Here is a 25,808-nt window from a genome sequence, read left to right as displayed (position 1 = left end):
AGTGTATTTGAACACTATTTAGAGCTCTTCTACCAGAAACATTGAACACTTGGATACCGACTTTAAATAAAAAAGAAGTATTACTGTTGTAGCAAATGTTGTATTTATCATTTTTTAAAACATTGTGATAAATATTTGGACTTGTGACAAAAATGCCATTATATTCAATACTCATGAATGTTTAAAATAACTTCTAAAATATTAACGTATATTAATGTCTCAGAAAATGAAACGAAAGAAGGTAAAAACTGTGCAAAAACTAAACGCGCTTAAAGATAAAATTAATATTGAACTCATCATCGTCGTTAAGTTTCCAAATATTTTTCCGAAAAAGGTTTTCAAGAGCTAATACGGCAAGCTGAAGTAATATTCTCATTCGTCACTGTTCTAGACCTTCTTTAGGCGATCTGCTGGAGATACATTTATCTGACAACCATAGCTGCTTTTGATTGCGCTATTCCTTGAACAGCTGCCGCTATCTTGGACAGCATATAAAATACACTTCAGAAAGATCGTTGATACAGCCTTAAACACCCGAACGTAAAATACCAGAACTTTTTGGATGTTCTTTAATAATGCACTCGCGACAACGTTTATATTTTATTTCAGATTTTGGTATACACAGTAATTTTAGAATAGACACTTGGAATATATTAGAAGTAGGTGTTATACCACTGTACAGTTCTCAATGGGATCATGTGTCATAAAGTCCTGAACTAAACTCGAGACTGCTTTAAAGATATTTTAACGCCTGTTGAACCTTCCATTTTACAAAGTTATAAGAGGTCTTGCGAGACTTTTTATATCAAATATTCAGTTTGTAGCTGTAAATAAGAAGGTTTGGTTCTGGTTAGTCCAACATTAATTACTTATTAGAGTGTGTGTGTGTGTTTTTTTTGTATAGCAAAGCCACAAAGGGCTATCTGCTGAGTCCACCGAGAGGAATCGAACCCCTAATTTTAACGTTCTAAATCCGTCGACTTACCGCTGTACCAGCGGGAGACAAGGGCTTATAAAGCTAAAAATCGAGGTTCAAAACCCATGCTGGACATAGCAGAGATAGTTCATTTTGTAGCTTGGAAATCGAGGTTCGAAACCCATGCTGAGCACAGGACAGATAGTTCATTTTGTTGTTTGGATCTTAAATACGAACAACCTTTTTCTTATCTTGCAGTATATATTGAATAATTATCAAAATTTATTTTTTCAAAGCCACTTGTAACTGAAGAATAACAGAAAGGTGAAAGAAACGTTCACTGTTACTATGATTATTTTCTAAAAGCTATAGTATTTTGCAGTGTGAACCACATCTTTGTCATTTTGAAAGGAAAACGTTTGATGACGGTTTATGCTCTGTAAATAAACAAACACCGACTATCCAGAAATATGTATTATAATTTTCTAATAAGAGATAAAATATTTAGATAATGACACTATTGTGTACTGTTCAAAATAATATCACGTCAAGCTGAACTAATCGCGTCACTTACCCTTATGGCTTCCTTAATATTATCATATGGACGGTTAGGTTGAGATCGCAACCTGATATTTAAACATATTTAAATACAATATGAATAAAAGTTTAAAGGGAATGGAGTTAGCTGATAATCTTTCTAAGCATAAGAAATAAAACACTTCAAAGTGACGATTCCATTATAATAAGTTTCGATAGCTGTTGCAAAAGAACTTAAACATAAAATACTATAATAAACTAATAATTCAAAGCAGAATTTTTATTTTCATGTCTTTTCGGAAGTAAATGGATTTATTGTTGGTAGCGAGACTACCTAAGTGGTGAAACAAAACATTCGAATCTTCATAACTCAGAATATAAGAACATAATATTAGTTTAGCTATTTTTGCTACTGGGATGACTTTAAATTATGATTTATGTATAGGTAAGTTTGTTTGATCAGAAGTTAATATAATTTATGTGAAATTTTATAAGAACATTGTAAACAACTCCCGTTTGCAACTTTAGAATCTCATTTCGTATGTTTCACTTTCATAGGTCTGACTAAAATATTTCAGCTCTTACAGATACATCCCACTGGATTATTTAGATTCTCAGTGAACTGAACAATAGTTTAAGTTCCCAGATAGTTTCAGAAGCCAGAATCAGAGTGAACCAGTTTAACCTGTCAATCATCTGAACGAACATTAAAATAAATCAAAACGTTGATAAAAATAAATTAGAAATTAAGGATCTGTTTGCAGTTAAACACAAAACTACACAATAGGTTACCTGTGCTGTGCCCACCACAAGCATTGAAAACCGGTTTTTAGTTTTGTAAGACCGTAAACATATCGCTGAGCTAAAAAACGTAAGGAACCAAACCAAAACAAAAACATTTCAACTGTTACAGGATCCCGAATAAAGAGAGTTTCAAAGTTTGAAGATCTAAAAAAAAAAACGTTTCATTTCTTAAAGATCTATAATATGTTAGTTCTACTCTTTTTCTTTTTATTTTTTGGCTTGACTATTATTTTCATATCTACTAGATTCTACTACAGTTGCTGATTGATTTAGGCTTAGAAAATTAATTAACCAATTAAATAACCGCTCAAATGGCAACACATTTCAAAATCAAAGACTTATTATTATTTTCTTAGTGCGTTGTAGTGGCGATTGAAGTTTTTCCAAGAAGTCGATTTACTTTCCATCTAGTGTAACTATGTTCATAAGGCATTGCATTCGAGTGTGGCATATTTGTAGTAAACCATGGTTTAAGAAAGTTCGTAGATTAGACAAGCTTCAATTCCTTTAAACTTTTATCAAGAATTAGTGCCCGCCCTCATACCCAAACAAAATGTTTTCCATTCAAAATATGTTGTTTAAAAAACGAACAAACAAACAATTATTTAGCTTTACAAATGGATTTTGTATGTCAATAAGTGAAGCTTGAAATAGACCTGTATATGATTAGTATGTATTTGAAAGTATTAATAAGATCTTTAAAGCGTCGGTACTTCTTTTGGATAATTTTAACGTTAATATTGAATTTGGTAAGAGCGCTTTGAACTTTTTACTTTTCTAGTAAAGTCCAATGAAACTTAGATTGTAACAAATGTTAACTATGTAACTTATGGGTCTTTGATTCGACCATTTAGTTGCATTAGGTGCATTCAGTTTGAAAATACCAAATACACGTGGATATTTAATTGTTTCCTGAGATTCTTTGATGAAATAAAGATTCATGTGTTTTGTAACACTTTAAACAAAAACTAAAGGCGATTCACTTTTCTTGAAGTATGAAGCTTGGTCTGTTAGGCACAGAAATATTTGTTTAGAAACTTAAGTGATCATCTTCCTCTACTTGTGAGAATAACGTTTACTTTTTACTTTACTTTTAACTTTTGAAGGAAGGACAACATTAAAATTCGATACAGATTTATCGAATAATTTTATTTTTAGCTAAGTTAGTACATTTCATTTATTTTGATGCATTGTTTGCGATGAACAAAATATGAATATTTTGTATGCTGATCATTGTAATTCTTCTTACGAACAGTAATTACTTTACAATAAATTTGATCAATACGGAAATACTTATAAAAACATGATTAACATTAAAATAGTAAAAAAATTTGAATTATTAACCTATAAGTTTATGACTACTTTTAAGTGTAATTCTTTACACAGCTTGAAAAATTAGTTATTTGTCTTTAACGGTTTCCATCCTTTTATCTACTGTATGAGCCTTAAGCTATAGCACTTATGTTGCACTTGAGCTTATATATATTAGAAATTATTGGTATATATACATTAATGATATTTGAGCTTCTTGAGTAGGCTGAGTTTATCTTTGTTATCCGTTAAATAAGAGCGAACCCTTTCAGGCAAAATATTTAGATTCATACGCCAACCCCTAATATATCAATTCATTACCTCTTAATTGCAAGCTATAGAGCGTGGTTGTCTGCCAACGTAACTGTTAAGCACTGTAGTTTGAACTGTAAAAACAGAAGGGTGTTTTGAGCGAAAATCTACACAACAAGCTATATGCACTGTGTCGTCAATAGGAAATTCAACCCATAATTTTAACGTTGAATAAGTGACAAGAGAAAACAGCTTTATTCACGTTTAGTTTTTGAAACATAAACTTAAAATATATCCTCTCAATACAAGTAAGTGAACTAAGAAGAGTTGAAAAGTTCCAAAGTTAACCAGTCTTAACTAATTGTACTAAAACAACAACAAGCTTGAATACCAATATGGATGTGTTTGTGCGAGTTATTCTCCATCTACCCCTAGAGGACGCGCGTTCCAAAAAATTCTACTTACAGCTGACAGGTGGACAGGATCTGTGTTATCTACGCGTCAGAGCTTGCGCTTTAGCAGATTTATGTGAGCTTCGAAAGGAAGAGGATGAGTGTTGGAACATAAGGTAAGGGATTCAAAGCTTACGTTTTAAGAGCACCGTAAACCAAGAGTGTTTTAGTGTTAGCCTTACAATAACATACTTCAGTCGAAATTTGTTTCCAAATAAGTTTTTGACAGGAAAAGTGTCAAACTTTAAAAGAAGTGAGTATCGTTTTTAAACCTTAGGGTTAGCTCTCGCGCCGTTTCCATACACAACCAATGAATGTGAAAAATGTTTATTGTTGTTTTGAATCAATCACGTAAATTATATGAATAAGTAGCCGCTTTGAAGATGGTTAAATTATGATAGATGAAATTATTCGCAAAGCATCAAAAAGCTGGTTTGATTTGTTACTATTATGCTATTTTTAATAGGTTTTGTAATATTTATTGTACGTCTTGAGAGTGTAAACTAGAAATAAAACGAATCTTATTTAAATTAAGTACAGCTATTTTAATTTAAATAAAATACGTCTTATTTCTAGTTTACATTCTCGAGACCTACAATTAGTATTAAAGAATTAAATGTGTGTGTGTGTTTTCTTATAACAAAACCACATCAGGCTATCTGCTGAGTCCACCGAGAGGAATCGAACCGTTGTATCAGCGTGGGTCAGAGAATTAAGTACTGACCTAGTTAACGAAAGTTATAAATACACTATTTCACACCGCTAGGAACCGGGTTTTGATGTCCGTGATGGGCAGAGCACAGATATCCTATTGTGTAGCTTTGTGCTTAACAACAGACAAACACTAAATACAATTTTCTCCTTGAAAAGGGGGAGCACATTGAATGCACATATTGAATATTAATTCATTCTATTCTCTTGCTTGCTAGTTTCATGTGCTCGTTAGTTTTTTCCATTGAAAAGAAAAACAAACGGCTGCATGCAAGGAAGCACAATATATTTCTTTAACTACCACCTCCATATTCCATATACATACAGATGAAATTTATCATTTTGATGCGCATGTCATATGGCAAGAGTTTATGGATATTAAAGCTAGATGCTGGCATGATGTTGCTCAGGGAACTCCTTGAAGACGGTTAAAAACATATATTGGATATTTAATGAAGTATGTATCTGATATTTTTATTTCACATTGGAAATGAATTCTAAATGAATGTTCGTTCTTTCCTGGCCACCAGTCAGCAAGATTTTTTCATACAGAAATGGATCTTGACATATAAATTTGACTTCTTTTTTTTACATACTTAGCTCGTGGAAACGTATTAAATTTAGAGCGTATTCGTGAGTAATATTAACTGGATATGTATATTTAAAATTATGATAGTTTTGATGAAAGTCTATTACAACTTAAACCGTTGAATACACTGCAAGTAGGGGTCTTTTAGATTTAGCATTCTTAAGGCGAAATCTAGTCCATAGCGATCCGATCTTTGAAATAATAAGTAGTTTACTCAACCAACCTTATTTTGCTTAATATTTTCGTTAGTCATGGGAGCGTATGACATTATAGTACATTATAGCTCAATGGTATTTGTGAACTTATTTATACGTAAGTACTTCAAACGTACATCAGCACATCAAATTATGTGTATTTTAGTTTTGATGTGTTAACTGGATGTTCTTTTGCGTAATGGTGCACGGTTTGGATGTGTTCCTCAAAACACTTTTATTTAAAAGTAATAATAATAAATAAAAGTGAGACAGTTTCATGTTCTCTGACCCGGCAAGTATACAAGTAGAAAGCAATGTTGACAGTTCCCGTTTCAAGCACTTGTTGGGACAAAATAGAAACATTTTAAATTTGAGGGTTCTTAAAGTGACCATAATAACCGGTTTATTATCCTTATTATGGGAATGAGCATAAAGTGTGTGCAAGTTATTGTAGTACACGCTGAAATACCTTTGATAAAAAAATAATTGTTTCAATGTTGTCTATGTACACATTCTGCATGTAAATTCGTACTTGCACACGTAGTACTGCGAAGAAACCTTATAGATGCTTCCGTGACTTCAACAATGTAACCCTTAAATATGAGACATTCATTTTGGATGGATGAAACTACAATCACGATATTTTTCGCTCTGTTTAATATTATTATAGTTGAAGGGATTTACGTTTAAACCGTTAAATGTGGTTAATTTTAAAAGTGTGAAATTTATAGTAACTGTTAAATTATTTTTTGATTACGTTAAACACTAATTACAGCAATCGGTTAAAATTTTTTTGTTTTATTTCTTATGTTGATTTTGCGCTGACCTTAATATTACATATATAAATAATTTAAATACGTCAGTCTAAAAACAACAGTTGTTTGTGCGAATCAACATATTAGATGATAATACTAACCGAGTTTCCATTTACTCTTGTTCCATTGACTCAATGGAAAGCTCGAGGGCGTTATAATTCTTAAATTTAAAGTTAGATCTCCACTTCGGACACATTGTAGTCTTGTACTGAAAAAGAAATCCCTTGAATATAAAGTTTAAAATTATTTAGTCTTTAGGGGTTTCAACATCTATTGAAATGAAACAAGAAATTATCGTCAAAGAGAAAAATGAAATTGTTATTACACGTTGGAAATTGATTACAGATAGAAATATATTTCTGTTGTGTTAAACACCCTTCAAAAACTCGAATCAACTACAAATGTAAACTGGTCCAACATAACAACATAAGTCAATTGCAAAGGAAAATAAGCCAACTAAACGCTCAGATTAGTTGCAAACTGGAGTTACGAGGTATTTATATGCGGCTTTTCTTGATGACGAGAAATCCGCTTGAAATAAAAATGTATCTCAGAACGGCTGGTATGGGTATTAACACTTTTATTGATAAGCAGAGGACAACGTTTCGACCTTCCTAGGCCATCATCAGGTTAACAAAGAAAGTTTGCAACTGACCGTTGCCGGACACATGTCTTAGAGACGAGAGTATAAACGGGTACGGGATTGTAGGGGGCGTAGCAGTTGGATGTTAGGTTATTAATTAGTATGGGTATAAAGGTGTACTGGATTATACATTTCCTGTAAATCAGCACATGAAATAAAACAAGAACTAAACATATTAAGAAACCAAATAAAAATAGCCACAAAACTATGTTCATCCGATAAAATTAACTATGAAATCAACAAAATAAAACAACACTTCATCAACATCAATAAATTCCCTCAAAAAACCGTGGAAGAAGTTATACGCACACATCTAGATCAATAACAAACAAACAAAAATAATCCCCAAGATACAACGAAGTACAAAACCTTATACTTCTCCATACCATATGTTCCCAACATCAGCGAAAAAAATAGCCAACATTTGGAAAACACTTATAACAAAACACAACATTCCAGTAAACACCAAATTTATTCAAAAACCAGGTGCAAAACTATTGTCCATACTATGTAAAAACTACACTGACAAACACAACAGTAACATAATTTATAAAATACAATGCAACAATTGCCATGGCTCCTATATTGGAGAAACAAGCACAAAAATGGAAACTAGATTCAAAGAACACAAAAAAAAAAACACCTTCGCACGTTTTTTAACACTGCAAATCAAATAAACACACCATAACTGTAGAAAAAACTCCCAGGTACTAAGTAGGGAAATAAATATAAACAAATGCAAAATCAAAGAAGCCCTACTTATACAGCAACTTAAACCAAAACTAAATCAATACAAAGAAACACCTTTATACCTATACTAATTAATAACCTAACATCCAACTGCAACGCCCACTACAATCCCGTGCCTGTTTATACTTTCGTCCCTAAGACATGTGTCCGGCAACGGTCAGTTGTAAACTCTCTTTGCTAACCTGAAGAAGACCTAGGAAGGTCGAAACGTTGTCCTCTGCTTATCAGTAAAAAATGTTAATACCCATACCAACCGTTTTGAGATACATTTTGATATGAGGCCTGTTATGGCCAGGCGATTATGGCACTCGACTCCTAATCCGAGGGTCGCGGATTCGAATTTCCGTCACACCAAACATACTCGTACTGTCAGTCAGAGGAGCGTTACAATGTGATGGTCAATCCCACTATTCGTTGGTAAAAGAGTTGGTGATGGGTGGCGATGACTACCTGCATTTCTTCTTGTCTTACACTGCTAAATTAGGAACGACTAGCACAAATAGCCCTCGTGTAGCTTTGCGCGAAATAAAAACAAACAAACAAAAAACAGTTACTTATATATGTATGTGATTAACAAAACACGAGGGCCTGGCATGGCCAAGCGTGTTAAGGCGTGCGACTCGTAATCCGAGGGTCGTGGGTTCTCATCCCCATCGCGCCAAACATGCTTGCTCTCCCAGCCGTGGGGGCGTTATAATGTGACGGCCAATCCCACTATTCGTTGGTAAAAGAGTAGCCCAAGAGTTGGCGGTGGGTGGTGATGACTAACTGCCTTCCCTCTTGTTTTACACTGCTAAATTAGGGACGGCTTGCACAGATAGCCCTCGAGTAGCTTTGTGCGAAATTCGAAAACAAACAAACAAATTCTTCATCTTGTTAACTCAATGTGGATGTAACAATAATTCAAAAGGGTAAACTATTTCAGGTTGTATAATTGAAAGTAGAACACAGCTATAAAGTCCAACCGTTCCATTTCACTTTGAGACAAAAAGTTATAATATTAAAATTAATTATACCATTTACTCGTAAACATGTATCATTTTTTGCAGCCATTCTCAACTTAGCATCTTTAGATGTTTTCCAAGACTGCTGAATTATTCCGACGGCTTGTATACTGTCTTTACAATGACCTAATGATGGAATTATGCTATCTATTACATTTTCCTCAGTCGATGTCGAAAACAGCTAGAGGCGTTCATAAGAAAATAATAGCTAGACATTATGTTCTTGCTTAGAGAACCAGTTAGAAAATAAACTATTTAGTTGCTATTTGGCAACAATTACAGTTCAAATACCTACAGGACATTAATTCGTAACTGCTTTGTAAATTATATTTACCTGTTTAAATTTTTGCGAACCATTATAGTGTGAATATCAAGTGGAAAATATCGACCGCAGTTTACGATCAGTTATAAATAAAAGAGATGTTGTGATTGTATATTGTTCATCGCCACTAAGAATGTGCTAGCTTAGATGTAGAAACTTGACCAGTAAGAAATACTTTATAACTAATTTTACGTGATTTTGTTTTAATTATTAATCTAAAATCGTAACCATCTCAATTTATCATTGTATTTCTTAAAAACAAAAATAATTTTAGGGAAAAAAGCCTTCTGTGTGTGTTTTCTTATAGCAAAGCCACATCGGACTATCTGCTGAGCCCACCGAGAGAATCGAATCCCTAATTTTAGTATTGTAAATCCGTAGTCTTACTGCTGTACCAGCGTGGGTTAAAACGTCCTCTCCTTTAAACTAATTATTAATAGTTTTCAAAACTTTTTTTTGTACATTTCCTAAACAAAGTAATTTAGCATGAAGAAGGTTTTAGAACAAAGTTAAATAATTCTATCAGTAACAAAGTACTGTTTAATGGTTTTGTCGTTAAGTTAAAATAAACAATATTTCAAGGCCTTCAGCGAACTGGTGGTTCAGATACAGAACATAGATAGCCCATTATGTAGATCTGTGCTTAATAATAACAAACAAACAATTTCAAAGCATTTCGATAAGCTACTCAAGAAACTAAAAAAGATAAAATTTTTGTGTATTTTCAACACTAGTATTCGTTTCAGAGGAAGTTCGTCTGCGGTGTTGTCTTATGTTCGAATTTATCATCTCAAGAATATTTGACAAATCATGTAGACCCGGCGTGGCCAGGTGGTTAAGGCTCTCGACTCGTAATCCGAGGGTTGCGGGTTTGAATCCCTGTCACATCAAACATGCTTGCCCTTTCAGCCGTGGGGGCGTTATAATGTTACGGTCAATCCCACTACTCGTTGGTAAAAGAATAGTCCAAGATTTTGCGGTGGGTGGTGATGACTAGCTGTCCTCACCTTAGTAGTAGTACAGCTGTAGTGTCCTTCTAGTCTTACACTACTAAATTAAGGACGGCTAGCGCAGATAACCGTCGTGTAGCTTTGCGTGAAATTCAAAACAAACAAACAAACCATGTATTGATTTGAATTTGATGTTTCTTTTGTCCTAATCAACTTAGTGGTCTTGGTTTCAATATCGCGCAAAGCTACACGAAGGCTATCTGTCCCTAATTTAACAGGGAAATACCAGAGGGAAGGTATCAACACTTACCGCAACTCTTGGGTTTCTCCTTATTAGTAAATAACGAGAAAACATGATCGCTTGGTGGGACGGGGATTCGAACCTACGGCTCTCAAACTACAAGTCGAGGACTCTAACTATATAGCCATGCTGGGCTTTTAATGGTCTTATAGAGAACTATATTTTAATTCATGTGATAGAACTATGTGACAAAATATCACAAGGTTGTGAGGTAGAAGGTGCAATGAAAGATGTATCTTATTTTTCTAAAATTTCTGCTACTTGAAATTTCTGAAATCCTAAAGTAAATTAAGATTTTATCATGCTTCGCTTATATTACACACGTATGCAAAATTTTAAGTAGCTTTTAAGGTGTTACTATCTAAAGATAAAGTGATATTTATGGTGTCGCACGTCTCGTGGTACGTTTACAGTATAAAATAAAATACACTTATGTTATCATCCACGCAAACTATAGCTTTTTATTTACGTAGATTGCATGCATTTTCAGTACAATGTTAAAATATTTTAAGTTATTTTAATTCCATTCTTGTATATTATTTTGACATTCAGAATTCTAAACATGTAAAAAAGCGACCAAGAACTAAACAAGTATGATTATATGATCTCATGTCAACTTATTGTTGCAAATTATTCAGTTTTGAATATTTAGAAACGTTTTTTTTATGTGTGTTGTTTTAATGTTAAGCTAGTGTGATATCTATGCTGTGTTTGCTATGTGATTTAACGTCGAATTTTTACATTATATACCCTCAAGCTTACTGCTAAGCATTCTGGTATTATACTACGTGAGAAATTCGATAAAATACGTAAATAAGAAATTTATTTGTTATATGCAATTTTTCATCTAGTGTTATGTTTTATAATTAATCTCGGACGAATTTCTAATTTATTATGTTAAGTATTATAGTTTCAAATAGCCTGAAATTCTAATTTTAAATTAGAAGTTAATTGAATGTTGATATTTATTCAGTTTGTGATATTTGCCAGAATGATTGATACAGAGAATATTTTTTTTCTTAACACAAATCTATTTTATTTCACAAACAAGTATACCATAAATAATAACGGTATTACAAATAATGATTTCTATACTAAAGTTTTACAAACTTATAAACAATACTGAATCTTCTATTTGGTCTGGAACTGAATATTTTGTCGACTGTTCACGATGAGCGAATTAATTGTGTGTAGATGCACAGGTATCCTTAACGGAAAGCTAGTTAGCTTCTTCACACTTGGGTTTTTTCCGCTGTAATTATACGATGTATTTGTAGCAATACTAACGTTCGAAATTAATTAACTGAAGTTAAATGGTTTGTAATGTTCGAAATCTATAAACGTTCCTTTTCAAATATCTGTAGTTTCCCGATTAATAAGCATTAATCACAGTTATAGTTTCTGAAGTTTATAATATACCAACTACAGCAAACTAATAATATATACTGTCTGTTGGTGTTTATAGGTGTGAGGAGAGTTTCAAGAAATTTTAGCCTATAAAATAACACTGACGATACATTATTGTCATACTTTGTTGGTTCTTAAAATCGACAATCTTCTATAACTTTAATCAATAAGTGGAAATTTTAACAATACAAATTACATGTACTTCTAAATATATATCAAACTGAAACAAACATTGTTATTAAAATAAATATATAATAGAAAATCCGTTACACTTGATGCACTAATATTTTGAAGGTTGCTTTTTTTGTTTATTTTATGAACCAGTGAAATGATACCCAGACTTCTTTTGAAGTTCAGCATACTTTTTTGTCATTTTATTAAAATGTGAGTCGCACATGACTTAGCAGATAGCGTAGTCGGACTGTTTGGTTTGAGTCTCGCACAAAGCTATACGAGGGCTATCTGCGCTAGCCATCCTTAATTTAGCAGTGTAAAACTAGATGGAAAGCAGCTGGTCATCACCACGCACCGCCAACTCTTGGGCTACTTCTTTACCAATGAATAGTGGGATTGAACATCACATTTTAAAGCCCCCACGGCTGAAAGGGTCAGCATGTTTGTTGTGATGGGGATTCGAACCTGCGACCCTCTTACTGTGAGTTAATCGTCCTAACCACTTGGCCATGCTGCGCCTACTAGGACTGTGAATCTGAGAGTTCATGGTTCGCGGACTAACGTTAGAAAAATTCGCTTTGCACTTTGGGACCATGAGTGTTCTTATAAAAGTAACTGTCAAATATTGTTTTTTGATTAGACAAGAATATCCCACGTGTTGGCGATGGCTACTGTTGACTAAATGACTTAATACTATCAGTTGAATGTTAAGAACAGCTAGGTACACTTAGGCCTTTGTTTAGTTTGTAGCGAAAATTCTGAATTTAATAATTAAAATGTGCTAACACTGAAGAACAGAAAAATAAGTAAACATTATTTACTATAATTCATTCTTTATAAATTAACTTTTTTTATTATACAACACAAACGGATATTGCTTTCATTATTCATAAACGAAAAAAACAACAAAAAAAGCCAGATCATTTTACGTTTTAGTGAGCCTGAGCATCACGTTGTACTGTCACTATCGCTGAAAGGGTGAGTATGTTTGGTGATTGGTCTCTACCTCTTAAACCGCATGTTGCAAATTGAGCTCTTTAACCACTAAGCCATGCTAGGACCCCTAAAGAAAGCTAATAAAAGATTTAGTTTGATTATTTGATAATTTCTTCATAAAAGGAACGGTTATGACTGGATGATAAATGTGAAGAGCAACTGTGAGCAACAAATATCGTATTACAAGTTGTTTTACTGTATTGTGTAATTAAATAAACATAATAGTGTAATGAAACCTAAAAAAGTGCATAGACTGTTGAAAGTGTATTTTACTAATCGTCCCAGAAATTTGGCAATGTTTATGTTTGAAAATCCAATGAAACTTGTTGCGATTAATTTAACATTTATTAGTATGCCAAATGGTTATGAAGCCACTTCAGGCATTTTGAATAGTCTCTAGAACAAATCGTGAAAATAAATTACACAAATGCATGACAGATCACTTCAAATCCAGAGAATCCTGCACATTCATGTATGTAAATTAGGTTGATATATATAGAGGACGGAACGGACAACCGTAGTCTTGTCGTTATCAGTAGAAAGTGCATCACAATGTTATATCTTGGAATGATGTATCAGTGCCATCAAAATGGTTACAAAACTGAGACATCTCGCCATAGGAACGATACCAGAGTCACAGCTGTTGTTGCATGAAATGATTATCTAAAGTTTCAATTTAATAATTGATTTAATTAAAGTATTTGATTCAACATACTTAGGTAGAAAATGTTTAATTTATGTTCCCAGACCAATTTTTGTTCATGAATTAGCATATTACAGTCACTATTCAGACTGCACTTTCTAGTCAGTGGACGACAGTACTTGATTCTCTTCTGTAATGATACTTCACAAAGTCTGGTCACCGTGAACCACAAATGACAATAATAATTATCAAAACTGTCACATTTATCTACAGTGAGAAAATCAATAAGTTATCATGAACAGCGTTTATCTACGAGAAATACAATGCATTATAATTAACAACGTTTATTTACGATGAGAAACACAATACATTATTATTAACAGCGTTTATCTACGATGAAAAACAGAAAATTTCATTAACAGCGTTTATCTACTATGAAAAAACACAATAAGTTTTCATTAACAGCGTTACCTACAATGAGAAATAGAATATGTTATCATTAGCAATGTTTATCTAGTATAAGGAATACAGTAAGGTATTATTAACAGTAAAATAAGCAAGCCTGTCGGTTGATTTTTGTTAGAGGAACTTTAGTGAATACTAGTTAAACAAAAGGAAAACATTTTCTCAACATATTTTGTTCCAATTATAGAATAAAATATGTTGAGAGAAATGTTTATCAACTTTCTTTTTTTTTTACTTGTAAGTCAAGTGATAGGATTGAGCTTTTAAGCTTTAGTCAGTTTTATTATTTAGTTTGTCTGTGAATAACTTGACCGGGAAAAGTGTGCTTAATACGTATTCTATAATATAAAAAAAAACTAAACGTAAAGTGTGATTTTTTTCCGAACCTAATCAACATGTGATTGATTTTACTCTAAACAAATGAACTTCAGATTTCGTGTTTATTTTTACTAGCACAGCTTTCTAATACTATCTTAAACCCAACGCTTCTTCAAAAAGAGCTAGAAATGGATACGTGACCCTCATCTTTTTTAACAACTTGCAGGTGAAAAAAAAAGGTTTTGTTCAATAAATAGAAAATCCTGCCATACGAAATATTCAATATCTTTCCATAAACACGTTTTATTTTAAAACATCACATTTATTAGTGAATAATGCAATTTGACATTAGTAAAAAGTTTAAAGATTTTCTTTATAAATATACTAACTTAAGATAGTGACAAAAGCAGCGACACCGGAAAAACTACAAAACGAAAAAGTTGTGAAAATTTTCTGACCGAATCAAATTTAATAACTGTTTCCCCAATAAATATCTGAAATAATTCTTACATGCCTACTGCAAGATCATATACTGTCTGTATAAGTTACAAAAAAATGTGCGACATTATGATGTCTAGTGTAGACGATTTATGTGTAACTAGCTGTTGTGCCCGTCCAATTGATGGAAGTTGTGGAAATTCATGATTAATGAAAGACTATCTTAGGACATAAAGTTGCTCCATTATATGTAATTGTAAAAAAAGAAGTCGCCCATAAAAACAAAAAAAAACATACAAAATTTAAAAGTTGTGTCTTCCCTTGGACCCAATGAACATACATACCAGGGGTGTAGGGGTAAGAAATCAAAACACCCATAAAAAAACCACAAAACGTAAAATGCTAAATTGAAAAACTGTATGTATCCCCGCATGGACCTAATGAACCTCCGTACCAATTCGACTGAAGCTCCATCCAAACCTTGCGAAGTTGTTGCATGGTTATAAAATAGACAGTACTGTTACATTTATATATAAAAGAAAACATTACGTTACATTCTATGAACCTTGTTTTATGTTTTAGGCCTATTTTAGTAACCCACATTTCTATGTAGCGAACATTTAAATGACAACATTTATAGTGTTCAAATGCAGACAAATAAAGTTCTTCGTGACGGGAAACGGAGGCGAAACGGGAAAATCGTGACACCTATTGCAAGTCTACATGTACACAGAATAAAAAGTTCGTGAAGTTGGGGGTTGCATATCGCACAATAAAAATGTTTTTTCAGTATCATTTAACCAAGAGTTTCATTATTGTATGGTGTACACAAGCAATATTTTCCAAAATAAAATTATAACAAATGTTGGGATTAAATATTTTCTTTCGGTGTGATTTTATGAAACTTATTATGGTTAAACTAACGGAAAGAAGTCCAAGAATTAGCCCTAACTGTCGATTTTTCCCAGGCTTCTGTTGGAGTTTTTATTAAAAATGTGAAAATGAATATATTTCCCACCTATGCAGAGAACGACTTGTTAACAAACGATACAAAGACATTTTTAAGCGTACACTGTTAAAAGTTTTGTTGAAAGATTTTAACTCTTACTGTTAAAGTGCGGAGGAGGGACAGGTCCTTATTTAAAAAATGGATGTACAATGTCCTGTTACTCGGTTCTGAACTCCAGCGGCTATAGACAAAGGCTAGCTAAGACATTGAACTAAAGTGAAAGAGGCTCAACAAATTATACCATTTTGCTCAATCATAGCTTACGTGATATTAACAAGCCTCCTCTGACGTAATCAGAGTGCCTTTCCCAAACTGCTCTTCCCCACTAATTCCAAGTTTCTGTTGAATTTCTTGTCACCCTATGAGAATATAGCTTATTTTATGACAAAACAGAACGAAGTATGGCAATCTTTAAGGAGAGAACATTTTACAAGTAACTTTTGTAGGGATAATGGGAGAAATAATTTGTTGAAAATTGGCTTTTGGCACACAGTTATTTCTTCCAATGCAATGCCACTGATAAAACATTTCCTTTTTATTTTAAAAACGCTTGTATCTTTCGTTTCAGGCTCCGTACAGGTACCTAAACCGCTAGGTTTTAAACTGACTTGCAAGTTCAATGTAACAAAATGTTAGGAATGCTACCAGTACAGTGAGTGTAGATGTGATCATGATAGGATACCCGTGGCCGAAAAAGTAAACCGTCAAAAAGGTCAAAGAAGGTTTATCACTGACAAAGGTCACGATGCAAATAAACGTCCGAAGGAAAGGACTGTTTTAACATACCAACCAGATATTTTCCAAGAAATTGCAGGAGAGACTCCTATTAACGAAAAGATGCGTTTGAGGAATGTCGATGGTGGATGGCCAGTAAACCGTTGGTGAGCTTTTAATCATGTTCTGCTTAGCTTGATTGATCAACTTTGACACTGATTAACTCTTCACCTACACTGATGGCGCCCTACTTACTATTGCAATGCACTTGTGCTTTAACGAATTTCCGTATTTGACGGAGATCCTCCTCACTTAGCAAACTACAGTAATTTTCTCTAGCTAAGTCAGACATCGCTTTTCCATACCAATATAAATTTTGGTGTTCTTCAGGCAGCAATGAATTATTCATATTGATTCATAGAGATGCCACATTTAGAGGCTTGTAGTGTCTGCGGCAACACCATAACATAAAGATATAAGCATTAAAGTCCTCACATTGATTTTGATTACCTCAATGTTGAGTAGCTTCTACTGGTGTGGTAAATACAATTGTACAACGTCGCTGCATATCCTGTTTGAGTTTCTGGATGAAAAACCTGGGAGAAGTTTTTTCTCTTCAAGGAGTTCCCAAACAGATTCAACAGATCCTGAGAATAGTTTCAGTTGCGTTCTATGGAGTAGATTGTTTCTTTGTTTTAAATTTCGCGCAAAGCTACACGAAGGCTCTTTGCGCTAGCAGTCCACAATGTAAGACTAAACGGAAGGCAGCTACTCCTCACCACCCATCGCCAACTCTTGAGCTACGCATATACCAACGAATAGTGGGATTGATTGAACATTATAACGCCCCCACTGCTAAATGTGCGAGCATGTTTGTCGGAGATACAAATCCGCAACCCTCAAATTACAAGTCATGGCCTTAACCACCTGGCCATGCTGGGCCCTATGGAGTAGAGACACTCATTTGATATTGGTCAGTCAACCATGACATTCAAGCTATTTATAGTGCTTTATACATGCACAGGAAAGAAAATATTAATCAACAGTCAAATGAATATGCAATTTATTGACGACAGAAGAAAGCTAGCAGATACCAGAATTTTACTTAGAGCACCACTCCTAATGACATGCGGATTTATGTGTAAGTTCAGGCAAACTCCTTACTATTTCATCAAAGAGTCATCCACGAGAACGTGATGTCCAGGGACCATGCATTTGTGAACTACTCACTCAGCTGTTTCTGTACACAACGATCTCCCGAAAGGACAGCAGTATGTCTACGGACTTACAATATCAAAATCCAGGGTTTAATTCATCACGGTAGACATAGCAGATAACAAAATCTACTTTATTCTAAAAATAAAGAAACAAAAAATAACGACGGGCTGGAGATCTATGACCTCATCAAGTTGAAATCTTCTAATACTATTGTTGATGACGTGGCAATAATTTCAAGCATAAACTCTCAGAGTGGCTAATTGCAATTTAGTTTTTAACTGTTTTTGATGTAACTCGAACTCCAAACTTTACAGACTTATCTTTAGTGTTTCACGGTATCGACAACGAAATTTCGTGAAAGAAATTAGCAATATTTTGTGTTGTGAAGGAAGGTCTGCCATTTTTTGTCGGTCTCTGAAACTGATTTTTGTCTGTTGTGTTACTGGAAATTTGGAAATTATACTTTATGACACTTTAAAGTTAACAGCTGTAGATTTTTTCGTATCTTCCTCCCTCAAGTGTTTCAGTATCTCTGTTGGTACCCCTGTTGACTTTTAGGCATCGAAGAACAATGTTAACTTACGTGAATTTAACACAGAAACGAAACTGAGCACAAATTCAAACATCACATTTGGTTTATTAGATTAAACAAAATCATCAATGCAAACATCGACCTACTGTTTGATTCTTTTCACACATGCACAGGCGAAACACAAATACATGATGTCAAAAACTACTCTTCAGTTCAAATAGCTACATCTAACAGTTTTCAAATTGAACAGTTGTGTATGCTAAACTTTTATATTCATTATTCCTCACAAAACACTTAAAAACTTTGAAAATTGGAACCTCTAAGCTTATCCTATAAATATGTGAAATATTATATTAACCTCATTTTAATAACAATAGTATATAAACCTATTTTTGGCTTTTCGTATAGGTGATCTAATTCTAGTAATGTAAATGTTTTCACTCTTCCATTACTCGAAGTTAAAAGTAACCTTATCTAAACATGATATCCAGCCGTCTATAAACACCAAGATGGAAAAACTCAATGAAGTTGGAATTTTATTTTACAGTATGGCCTTTCATATCTTAACTATCAGACAATTTACTCACTAAAATTCAATACGATAAGGAGGACTAATTCCAAGTTAAGCCAGTTACGAGTTGGTTATTTGTATTTGATTATCTAGGAATAATCTACCCATTCAAGAGAAACTCATGCTGAAAAAATTCCAAATGAAGCTCCTCATAACTAACTGAGCTGTGATGCATTTCTGCATTTTAATCAGCAGCGCCCTTCAAAGACGTAGAAGACGCCATGTTTAATTAATAGAGACTATATTTAGTACTAATGATCTCTCTATTGAAGCTTCCTTTGGCGTTCGACCTCATTTTCGGTCTAAAAAAGGGCAATTTCATAGTGACGTTAAAACAGCAAGTAACAGAGTTTGTCCCTCGCAATTTCATTCTTCAACTTGTCGGTAAGTTAAAGACAGAACTAGAAGAATATGGGGCTACACAATGCTAAAAACATCCTTTTGATTCGCTGACACTAAAACACTTATTTTTCAGAGAATAAATACATGGTACTCAGAAATAGTCTCCAAAATTATTCACATGTACTTATTTTATGCTGGTCTTAAAACATGGCTATAAATGAGGACAACTCTAAAAAAATCGTTAAAGGTTTTTATTCATTCTATTGTACGTTTTACGTGTAATGTCGTTTTCAACTCAAAATTTCATACATTATGAAATAATATTAACCAGTTACAGAGGCTAGATAATATTTTTTATATGATTTCCGATAAACACGAATATAAATTATATTTATTTACTTTTTTTTACGGTAAGTATTTGCTTCAAAATTTCAATAGCCTTGCTATCTTACGTAAGGCAAGAATATAAAACTTTTTATAACCCAGATTCCCTTTTCGTGTCCAGAAACTTAAACATTATTCTTTCGCACAATGCAATGGGTTAACGAAGAATAAAATAATGTTTCTAATTGTTGTTGTAACATCATCATGTTTGCCGAAGAGAGCTAAAGATTAAAAAAGAAATGTTTGTTTTTAAATTTCGCACAAAGCTACTCGAGGGCTATCTGTGCTAGCCGTCCCTAATTTAGCAGTGTAAGACTAGAGGGAAGGCAGCTAGTCATCACCACCCACCGCCAACTCTTGGGCTACTCTTTTACCAACGAATAGTGGGATTGAACGTCACATTATAACGCCCCCACCGCTGAAAGGGCGAGCATGTTTGGCGCGACGGGGATGCGAACACGCGACCCTCAGATTACGAGTTGCACGCCTTAACACGCTTGGCCATGCCGGGCCATTAAGAAGGAAACTTTGATTTAATCAAAACACGTTCAATCAAGAAGGCATTACATCTATCTGCACGCCATAACACCAACGTTAGTAGTGGGAAGACGAGGTGTCATATGATTTATCTTCTACTCTCCTAAAGATAATAAATTTTAAAGTATAGCTTTTCTATTATAAAAAAACAATTAAAATAAATTTTAAGTTAATTATACTGTTTTTTGTATAACCTGATAACAATTAGCTTTCATGTTAGTATGATGTGTTTTCTTAGAGCAAAGCCACGTCAGGCTATCTGCTGAGCCCACCGAAGGGAATGGAAGAACTGATTTTAGCGTTGTAAATCCGGAGACATACCGCTGTTCTAACGGGGGGCATGTAAGTATGAAGTAAGGCAATGTGTAATCAATGTTTTATTTTATAAAATGCCAGTTTCTCTACAATTATTGTCGTTTATACTTACTTCATTACTAAACTAATATTTTAATGATTGTGATATATTATAAAATGCAAGCTACACGTTTCTAAAAGCCAGAGAATCATGTTTACCAGAGGTTTTTACGTGTATCACCATTCTCTTTTTTTTTTTATTGTCGATGTTAAACGCATTTGTAGTCTAAGTATATCTATATATTTAGAAAAAAAATGTTAGGGTTTTTCTTTAGTTCTAATTATTATGAGATTCTGTTATTGTTTCTAATACTCAATTCTATAGTATTTGTAACATTTAATTAATCAATACAGTGTTAGAAAACCGTGTCTAATATCATATGATTAGATAAAGTTTTGAAATAAATCAAAATTATAATTTGTTTCTAGTTTGTTCCTTTTGAATTTTCGCGCAAAGCTACACGAGGGCTGTCTGCGCTAGTTTAGCATCTGTAGTTTAGCAGTGTAAGACTAGAGAGAAGGCAGCTAGTCATCACCACCCACCGCCAACTCTTGGGCTACTATTTTACCAACGAATAGTGGGATTGCCCGTCACATTGTATCGCCCCCACAGTTGAAAGGACGAACATGTTTGGTATGAGGGGAATTCGAACCCGCGATCCTCAGATTACGAGTCGTGTGCCTTAACCACTTAGTTATGCCGGGTCCAAAATTATAATAATATTTATTCCAACTGTCAATATTTTTTATTATTACTTGATTTGAAATAGTTTGGCCGATTCATATTTCAAATATTTTTTTATTTTGCTATATTAGTTTCACTTTAACATGGTTTTATATTTTACAAGTTTATTCTATAGAAATTTGATTTTGTATGATTCCTTGAAAAATCCACAAGGCGTTTAACATAACTAATAATCATTTACAATTTGTTATCAAATATCATACGATTTTAAATAACAGTGTAGTCCTCTTTTATTTATAGTTTGGTTTTGTCCACTGTAAAGCATAAAGCTACACAATGTTTTGCTAATTGCTGACACCGAACCCTAAATTTTATCGGTATAACACTGAAGGTTCCCAACCGAAAAGAACAATGATTTATAATATTTGTATTTTAAAACCGTTTAATTGATTATCTTTATTCATTACCGAGTTTATTTTTAGTTGTGGTATAGTACCTCTTTAAATACTAGATTTCTAGAGCAATACTAAAGAATTCCAATCGTTGAGACCGAACTCTTTAAAAGTCTACTTGACGTAGGCATAAAATTAGTTAAGCCCCTATTAAGTACTGTATATATTCGATAAATATATAAATTAACACTCTAAGGTGTATCCGTTTTTGCTTTACTTTATTTGATGTCAAACTTTACCATATTTAATATTATCAATAACTAAACTTATAATATTATTCTATGGCCTAGGATTAGAATTGTTTTTAAAATATTCATAAACTATAAATTGTTGTAGTACAAAATGTCTACTAAAGTATATTTATATCTATGTATCTCAGGTTAACCTGAAGATGACCTAGGAAGGTCGAAATGTTGTTGTTCTCTGCTTATCAATAAAAGTGTTAATACCCATACCAGCCGTTCTGAGATACATTTTTATTTTAAGTGGGTTTCTCGTCATCAATTATATTTTTATCTGCCTTTTGTTTATATCTCTTGAAATGAAGTGAGCGCGCATTCGCATTTAGATACTAAAGAGCGAACTTACTTTCAGAAAAATAAAAAAATAGATGTAACTCGTTTTATTAGTACGTTAATACTTACTACCGCTGAGCCACTGAGGTGCTAACATTCAGAAACAATTTACAGAAAACACATTTCATTTGGTTGTTTACTGGCTACGAAGATATTTTAACTAATAGATTATCGACATTAATTAGTGATGGAATTTTCTTATCATATGTATCAAAGTTTCTAACGAAAATAAATTGAAAATAATTACATCTGTCAAAAAATACCTTAGTTTTTTTTTTGTTATTCTTGTTGAATGAAAACAAACTTACCCCTGAGTACCCTGTTCTCTTCTATTACGAGACAGACATACAGGTAAAACCGTATTAGAAGGGGCGTCAGTATAACTCCGTTTCATTGTTTGTTATTGTTTTTTGGAATTTCGCACAAAGCTCCTCGAGGGCTATCTGTGCTAGCTGTCCCTAATTTAGCAGTGTAAGTGTGTGTGTTTTTCTTATAGCAAAGCCACATCGGGCTATCTGCTCAGCCCACCGAGAGGAATCGAACCCCTGATTTTATCGTTGTAATCCGGAGACATACCACTGTACTAGCGGGGGGCAGCAGTGTAAGACTAGAGGGAAGGCAGCTAGTCATCACCACCTACCGCCAACTCTTGGGCTACTCTTTTACCAACGAATAGTGGGATTGACCGTCATATTATAACCCCCCACGGTTGGGAGGGCGAGCATGTTTGGCGCGACTCGGGCGCGAACCCGCGACCCTCAGATTACGAAGCGCACGCCTTAACGCGCTAGGCCATGCCGGGCCCAACTCCGTTTCAATCCTGCCAATTGTCAGTCAAGTTGTTTATCTGCTAGAATCTTAATAGTGTGAATTTCATTTGGTTCATCATCTTAACATGAAACTTGATACTGGCCGACAATATCATCCTTATTTCTGACTATTCCTACGCAAGTCAAATGAAGAAAAATTTAAGCTAGGACAACTTTAATCAAGCATAACACAGGTTTTTTTATGGTGAGTAAAGGATTATACGTAAAAATCAAACAGATTTAAATTATCATTATTGATGCAGTAACTATTCAGATGAGAATCTATGCTAGATAACTTCGATAAAAAATGTTACTCTGATACTGTATAACTACTGTGTAATTATTTTAGAAATAAAATATTGTAAAGGGTTATTGAGTTTTCATAAATATTAATTTAAAGTTGCGTTTATTTATCCTCTTAATCAAAATTACATATTTTAAATAACAAGCTACAACTTTATGGAAAAGCCCTCTTAATGCGAAGTGTATCATTCTTGGAAGCGTTGCCTTGTACAGAAATATGAGGATGGGCTATTTATGCATCATGAAAATGTTATAAAATAAAAGGAGTATGATGGTTAATATCAAAACATAAAAGTAATTTGTAATTAAGAAACGCAAAAAAGCATGATTTTCCATTATAAATATCCAAGTTAGCTTGGTCTAAAACAACTGACGTTTATTATGCAGTAAAACTACCTAAGCTACATAACTTGACATCTCTTGAATGGAAATAAAATTTCGAAGGAAAAGAAGTGTAGCGTAAAGAAATCTTTACTTTTATGTAGAGTTGAGATATGTAATACAGAATTTTATTTTTTAGTGCTTAAAACAAAATTTAGGTTTCGCTCTTAATTTTAAAAAAATACCTTTGAATGTTGTTGATGTTATTTTTGTTTTGCAATAAAAGTGTGTGCAAAAATAGTTATTATATCTCTATCCGGATGTTTTTTTTTAGCGTTTATGTCCTTTAAATCTAAGTAACTTCGTTGTATACCGAATTCATCGGATTTATGTTTTATCACAGAATTATGTTTTGTGAAACATTATATTTTCAATTTTGCATTTATAACAATACGGAAAAGTCGAATAAATGAAATTACTTTAATACCTTGTAAAGATAGAGTTTACGTTAATAAAGATTAATGAAAATTAATCACACGTTTCACCATACTCATACAGGAATATAAACAAAACAATGAAGTTATAAGGAAAAAGCTGCGTTCTTATTTTCTTACTTTATTTCTAAAACTTCTGGTTACAGTTTTTGTGACGTTTCATTTCTTGCTTCCTTTGTCTCCGTATTCTCACTCATCTACTTTTAGCACCGTGTTTGTTTGGGTTTCTACAACTCAAGGCTGACGCCTAATTACATATAGCTGTTTGCTATTTTCGTTTTCATCTTACAAAAGAATTGAACATTTGTTTCTAAATGTTCAAAAATTCGGCAAATCGTTACCCATAAAAGTGTTTCTCCTCCTCATTTATATTATAAATAAAGTCACCATTAAGACTCCATTCAGCACCAGAGGAATGTAATGAGTAATACAGAAATTATTATGTGTTTTCAGATTGAAGAAATTACCTTAATGCGAGCAACACTGCAACACGAACTTCATGATCTCGTAACAGTTTTCACCTGGGTAAGTTTTCCATCATGAACATTAACATCCGTTTTATTTTATTGTTTCGCATAAAAGTATATTTTATATATCTAAGAGATCAGTAAAACTAAACTTTTGATTGGACTTTAAGTGAAGTATTTGCATATAGTAATTTATTATTTTATATACACGCCTCGGTGGATACGTACAGCTCAAAATATAAAAGCTAGTGTTGTGTCGGTAGCCAGAGTCATGAGTACAATTGCCAGAAAACACATGGTTCCTCTCATAAAACCATATCCGAATCTTATAACCTGGCTTTTGGTGACTGACTCTAACTTTTAATTATAAAATTACATTAAAATGCAATTTTCAAGTCAGTTTGTTGTAAAAACTGAAAGTGATATTGTTTTTTACACTTTCACAATTTGTTTAAGATTTCTTTCGATGTACCTCTTGAATAATTCTCAGAAGCCAGCTAGATTTGATCATTTAAAATGGATCCCTCCATTCACCACACCAACACCTTGCACTTGGATAATTCAGAATACTTCAGGGTATCAGAACTATTAAATATATTATAGCACATGGAATTTTAATTCATTTTATTTCATTTTTAATTAACAAATCACACTTGGATGGTTAAGAAACCTATTTTTGTTAAAATTATATTATTTGGTTACATGAACCCAGCAAAATCGTTTTACTCTCTGACGTTTATGAATATTATATCTGCTAATCTACTCTTGAAGTTACCCCTAAATGCTTGAAAAAAACACCTTTGATTGAATTTTTATTCATTATTTTTTTAAATCCTTTCAAAGATGTATGTCAGTTAATTAATGATCAATATGCATGAGTTACGTTTTTTTACTTCTCTCAAGTTTGTTAACTTAGATATCATCATGGTGAAAGCCTTGAAAATTGAAAAACAGTTAGGTACAACTACTTTGACTCTGTTAGAAAAATCAATCAAAGAGTATATTTATTTCTAGGCGCTAATTAATTCATTCCATAGTAAGAGGTGAGG

General features: G+C 33.2%; 1 protein-coding gene across 2 annotated transcripts in view; it reads left to right on the top strand.

Moving 5' to 3' along the window:
- Positions 1 to 4,346: 4,346 nt before the first annotated feature.
- The window catches only part of LOC143230337 (adenylate cyclase type 5-like), a 207,302-nt gene continuing 185,840 nt past the window's right edge, over positions 4,347 to 25,808 (top strand). The window contains exons 1-3 of one of the 2 annotated variants that reach the window (XM_076463731.1): positions 4,347 to 4,388; positions 20,538 to 20,641; positions 24,746 to 24,817. The gene's annotated coding sequence lies outside the window, so the exon portion shown is untranslated. Of the gene's footprint in view, positions 4,389 to 20,537; positions 20,653 to 24,745; positions 24,818 to 25,808 lie in introns of both variants that reach the window. The other variant, XM_076463732.1, reaches the window with a different exon arrangement.

Source organism: Tachypleus tridentatus, chromosome 10 (assembly GCF_004210375.1).
Source record: "Tachypleus tridentatus isolate NWPU-2018 chromosome 10, ASM421037v1, whole genome shotgun sequence".
NCBI classification, from domain to species: domain Eukaryota; kingdom Metazoa; phylum Arthropoda; class Merostomata; order Xiphosura; family Limulidae; genus Tachypleus; species Tachypleus tridentatus.
This window is presented reverse-complemented; position numbering and strand designations above follow the sequence as displayed.